This window comes from Phasianus colchicus, chromosome 4 (assembly GCF_987193195.1).
Source record: "Phasianus colchicus chromosome 4, bPhaCol1.hap1.1, whole genome shotgun sequence".
Taxonomy (NCBI): domain Eukaryota; kingdom Metazoa; phylum Chordata; class Aves; order Galliformes; family Phasianidae; genus Phasianus; species Phasianus colchicus.
In genome coordinates, this window is record NC_143439.1 from 49,781,847 (window position 1) to 49,787,998 (window position 6,152).

Below are 6,152 nucleotides of genomic sequence, written 5' to 3' on the forward strand. Positions count from 1 at the left end.
GTGCGCCGATCTCGGGCGGCGCCCGGCGGCCGCCGCTGACTCACGGGCCGCTCCCGAACGGCCGCCGCGCATGCGCCGCGCGCGGGCGAGAGCCGTCGCTTTTCGCCGCTTCTCCCACAGGTGGCAGCTTCCGCAGGTAGTAGGCGCGGCCCGGGGCTCGGGCTGAGGCTGCGGTGCGCGTTGGGATGTAGTAACATCTCCTCCTTTCTCCGCAGGCGGGCGGTGTGCGCCCCGCTGCCGCCCCCCTGCGCGGCACCGCCTGCCTGCACCCCCAGCCGGAGCCGCGCCTGATGCGCCTCAGTGCAGGCGGTGCCACGACGGCGCCTTGCGCGCTGTTATAAAAAGCGCGTTGGCAACTTGAGGCTTTCCAGGATAGCTTAGCTAATCGCTTCCCCGGATTTGTTTGTGCGCTGTGAGGAGCGTGGGAACGTACCAGAAGCTCGCTTGGCAGGGAACGTGGATAATTAATGTGTCTGATCATCCACCAAGCGTTTGATCGCTTAGGAAAATGACTGCGGTGCCAGTCTTTAACATACCCGATGAGATTTTTCAACAAGGTTTACTGGCACGTAACTTCTTTAACAGTCATCCACTGATTAGCAGCGCCAGTGTGTCTGTATGCCCAGTGGAGGCAGATGGGAGTGAAATGCTGTGTGAAGTGATTAAACCAACACCTCTCTCCCCATAGTCCTGTCGCGGCCGTGCCAGGTGAATGAGGAGCGCTGCAGCAGATGCCGTGTCATTAACCAGCAGATGGACAGCACTGGAGTTAAATACTAAATTACTGCGAGTTGTGGAGTCATAAAGGTGGGAACTGATTTTAATGGGGCTGTAACATTCACCTGATGGATGCTTTGCTGGCCCCTTGTTGTTTTAGCATGGGATTTTAAAAAGTAAACAGTAATTTTTAAGAAATATAAAATCATGAGGTTAAAGTTCCCATTTCCCCCCCCCCCCCAAGAGATACCTGAAAGAAATATAGGTAGAAATACTAGAAATCCTGAAGGGTCCAGCTATGCTCCATAGAAAAGATGCCAACTGTTGCATTATTTCTAAAAATCTTTTTCGTTATGTTTATCATTTACTTTCCAAAACCAAATGGAATATCATCACTGAATAATGTCACATTCTTTTATTCAACTGAATTTACCTTGTCTGCTTTTGTTGTAAATATGGAACACGAAGGAAAATAACACCACTAGAACAGCACAGACCAAGTCACAGATGTTATTGGGCTGCTGGTCAGCCAGGATTTACCAGAGCAAGGGCTCTGCATGAACCTTTCCTGATAATGCTTAAACCTGCAGAATGAGGCAAAGAACCACCAGAAATCAGTGGCAGTTTGTTCAGTGTGGAGGGGCCAGGTGCACTGACAAATCACCATGTCTCATGGTGTGTGCCTGCAGCATCCCAAGTCAGAGTCCTGAATCCTTAGACATAACATTACAATCGTTAGTTGTCAATCACTAGTAGTGAATTTGCCTGTGACAAAAGGCTACGTACAGCCATAGTGAACCAGTGAGATACTGCCACTCAGGGAGAAACAGTATTTCAATGGTCAGAACTGCACCCTAATGTTCCACAATGAATAATGGTTACTCATTAGCTAATCTAGGCCCTTTTCTCATGAGATCAATCTAGTTTAAGAAAAAAAGATATAAAAATCTAGTTCACATTTACTACACTCTGACCTGATAATAAAAATGTTTTTAAAAAATTATCTTCACAGATCTCCACAATGAGGGATGAATGTAGAAGGCAGATCATTTCCCTCAATAATCCCTTACAGGATTTTCCATTAGTTAACATTTGATGTTGCAGAGCTGTTGTATATTAGTAAATTTGATGGAGGCCTTTGAGCCACTGGAGCCACTGCCAAAGTTATGTGCTGCATACAGAGCACCATTGCCTTGCTTTAGCAGGGGGCTTCTGTGCCTTCTGAGCTTCTGGTGAGGAAACATGGCAGGTTGCAGGCTGCACCACACAGCTGCCATGTGCTACCTGCAGAGACAGTTGGGGCCAGTCCTGCCCAGCATGCCATCCATGGGGATGTTCACCCTTCCCTTTGCTAACATACCTATCACATGAAGATTTTGGCCTATTGCTTAGCAGAAAGCAGCAGGCTGGCTCTGATTCTGGCATTGGAGTCATTTCCTCAGACTTTCCTTTGGCAGAAAACAAGAGAAAAAGAAAAAAAGAAAAAAAAAACATGCCACAATGTTAGAACCCTGTTGTATAAAGCATGTAACCTTTACTGAAAAGACTTCTAAGGCTTTTAAGTCAGCAACTCCAAGTCGCATGCTATTCCAGATCTGTAATAATTTCATGGCCACCAAATCAAAGTTCAAAATAAACTAGAAGTTAGTATCTTTAGTTTTCACTGTGTGGGCAAGAGTTTAATTATTCACATGCAGTTCATTCACCTGAATGCCCACTGAGTCATTTCCGGCTTCTTGAAGCAGCTGCAGTCCCCTGTCCTTTTGCACCCAGCAGCAATCAGGAGTCTGAGTCAGAATCTATCTGCTTCCAGGTTGTCCTATTGCTAAGGAAGCCCAGACTCCTCGCAGCACACAGTGATAACCTCATCAGTTCCTTGGGACTCCAGCTGAGACATGTCTGATTTTCTGGGAAGCTGAGTAGGCATCAGTACTGCAGAACTGGTTGAGATGGGAGTACAAGGCTGGAGTGGGGGTAGAATTGGGCTCTAGAAGAGAAGAAAGAAGACAGGAGAAAGATGGGTTAATATTTGAAGGCTAGAGATTGCCAGCAAACGTGGAGGCAGGTGTATTATTTGGCCCTTCAAGACACCACTGGCATCTCCAGTTTGGGAGCCTGCAGTGGTATGCTGGAAAACATAGCAGCAGTGCAGCCCCACTAATCCCATCAAGATGAGCCTGGGGCAGATCTGACAGGGTATTTTCATGGTAAATGAGAACAGGTGGATTTGCATCAAAACCTCTGATTGGCTCTGATTTAGCATACCAGTGCAGGCACTTCTTTTAACTTTAATGCTTTTTAAATACTGTTTTCCTAAATGAAGATTTTACACTTCTGAAGAATTTGCTTTCCCCTTGGAGGATTTACTTGCATGTCTGAACAAAAATCAGTGAGAATTATACTGAGATGCATGCAGCTGCAATCAAATTAGGGAAAAGGGAAAGATCCATGCAGCTGCACACCTATCATGATACAAGTACATCCAAAAGCGTGCACTTAATGGTCATGTGGGAAAAGGAGGGATAGAAAGATCATTCTTTCTGTATCAAGAATCCCACACCTACACGTGCAGGAAGTGACTTCAATCTATGCAATCATTGAAAACTCACCTAGATGCAATCCTGCGAAACATGCTCTGGGGTACCTTCCTAGAGCAGGGGTTGGACCAGATGATCTCCAGCTGGACCTCAGCCATTCCATGCATCTCCGTGAATCTGGATTCCTGCTACTGTAATTATTGTGACTTATGACTGAAATGATTTGATGAAGGTTTTAAAACCTTTACTATGAGATGCTCTCAAGATCATGGGGTCTTTTAGCTTCTCAACAGTTGTGACAAACATAATGGCTTATGAGTAATTATTTAGTTATAGAAACCTTAACCAGAAATCTGTTTTTTCCTTCAATTTCCTTTCTAACGCATAGGACAGGTAGATGTTTCTAAAGCAAAAATACAATAATTCATGAAAAGACATTATTTTCAATTTCAAGAGGGAAAAGGTTCTAGTGTAGACAATATACATCCAGGCGTACATTAAGTTAAAGTGTATTGCTTCGCAGATGCAAGTCATCCACTAGAGGTCATTTGGTTTGGAATAAAACTAGCACACAAAAGAATAATTCCATTTAGATTCATCTGACCAAGTTATAGGTAGTTTCCAACTTTAATGGAAAAATAACTTGCAAGGGTAACAACACTCACCTCCATCCTAAATCAGAAAGCTAGCTAAAATTCTTAAAAAATAGTGCTACATACATACTCTCCTGAGGCAACTTCTTTCAACCTGAACAGCAATATGCAGACATGTATAGAAACAAGAGACTGGAGGAAGCCTCTGGTACCATTAGATCAAGTCTGCTGCTCCATCTGTCATACAATCTTACATGAACAAACTAAACCCCAGTTTAAAAGCAGCTTGGCTCTTCTGCCCCCAGAAACTTTTTTTTTTTTTTTTTAATTTAAGGAACGTGAAGTCAGTTTGCCTCCTGCTTTTGAAGTGTCCAACAGCAAGAGATTAAAAGCACCTATTCAGTGCAAGTATCTTTTTTAAAGTATTCTTTCCTTACAAATGTGTGATGTTTGGCAAACAGAAAAGACTGTTTCTGGGAGAGACTATAAAAAGAAAAAAAATCAAGCACTTTCAAATGAGAAACAAAAAATAAATGTGATATTTTGATCTCTAAGCCATTTATCTGCTGCTGTAAGTATACGCACAACATCAATCCCCAGCACATGTACACTGGGGTGGAGGTAAGCAGGCCATCTGGCTGCATCAAAGCAATGTTAAAGTTGAAATAATGAGTTGGGAATAGGACCACAGGGTAATTAAGAAATGCATACTAAACTGATATGTGCTGCTCTACTAGACTAAGGTCTCAACATTCCTTTGTATTATACACCTTTATCAGTACTATGCCAATAAACACATGTTTTTTAAGTCAACTTCCCATTTCCATGTTATTAAAAAAAAAATTGTTAATAATGGCTTTGATTTAAACTTTCTGCTATTTTCACAATAGTTTCGTTGTGCTTTAGCCCTAACTGAAGCTGCTATAACAGAAAGCACATGGAAAGGAATTGCAATAGGCAAATGTTATTTCAAAACACTGGTCAGATTTTCTAGAGAACAAAAGTACAATTCACAGTTTGTCTTTTCACAAAACCCATGCAGGTGCACATACAGTATCTTCTTCTACATTGCTAACATAAAAGGTAACAGAACAATATGAAAAGGAAAAAAAAAAGCTTAACAAATATACCATGAAACCCAGTATAAATACAGGCCATAGTAAAGCTTTATTTCTTTACTTTTCCACTACAGGAGTCTCAAACATTATGGACAAAACCACATAATCCCACAGCAGCTTTATTTTTCCCTCCAGGTAGATTGAGACCAGCCTGTCTGCCCTCATACAGCATAGTGGCATCTAAAAATTCCAACTCATTTTCATACAGAATAAAGTAGACATAACTTAGAGCTAGAAAATTTAAATGCTGTCCAGAAGATACCAACATCACAAAATCATGGATGGTAAATTGAGGTTTGTGGAAGCTATAGTATACCATAGAATTTCCATACCTCAGTTACCTAAGAGCTGAATTCTTTCCCATTTTCTTTTTTCTCCCCAGTCTTTTCTGTTTCTCCCTTCATGAAAACTGCAGCTGACATTAACTCTTGCTGATAATCTAGCCCTGCACTTTCATCTCTGCTTTTCAGTTTCATTATCCTGTAAAATATCTTGACTGGCTGATGCACCATCTCCATGCAACAAACTCTTCATTTTTTTTGGCACTGCCAAAGTGCATAGGTGAACATTCACAGGGGCACACACTACAAATTAAAATATAATGATCCTTCCTCCTTCTCAAGAAAATTGCTTTCTCCTCCTTAGGCAGGAGTCCAGGCTGCTCGAGACGTGAGTCAAGCATGTGGAACTCCAGGTAAAGGGAAATTAACTCCCATTAACCATTTTCTTTAAAGAGTAAGATCTTTTGTGACTCCTTAGATAAAATTCATGCTATTGCTTCTCCAGAAGCAATGTAGGACTGCAACTCTGTGGTAGCAGCCAACAGTGACAGAATAAAGCCTGTATGATTTGAGCTGGGGTTGAACAGAAACACTTAAATATGCCATCACTAATGAGCTAAGCCCACAAGAGGAGGATAACACAAGATCACATTTTTTAAACCATACTGGTTCATGATTTTGCTTACTTCTTACAAAAAAAAAAATATTACACAGATATAAATTCCAAGCAGGAAGTGCTAGCTAAGACCATTTTTTCAGATCAGCAGTTGCTCTTATGTAGCTATGTGACAATGATTACATCACACAAAGTAACCTATCCTATCCGAAGATTCACAGGACAGGACTACTGCCAAAACAGATACAGTTAACCCCCCTTACTAAAGATCTGCATGGAAATCCAGCAGT

General features: G+C 42.1%; 1 long non-coding RNA gene across 1 annotated transcript; it reads left to right on the top strand.

Annotated features, from left to right (window-relative positions):
* Positions 1-51: 51 nt before the first annotated feature.
* Positions 52-5,789, top strand: LOC116225879 (uncharacterized). The gene is made up of 3 exons (XR_004166170.2): positions 52-136; positions 689-807; positions 5,611-5,789. It is a non-coding gene; the product is annotated as an uncharacterized LOC116225879 (long non-coding RNA).
* Positions 5,790-6,152: the final 363 nt, after the last annotated feature.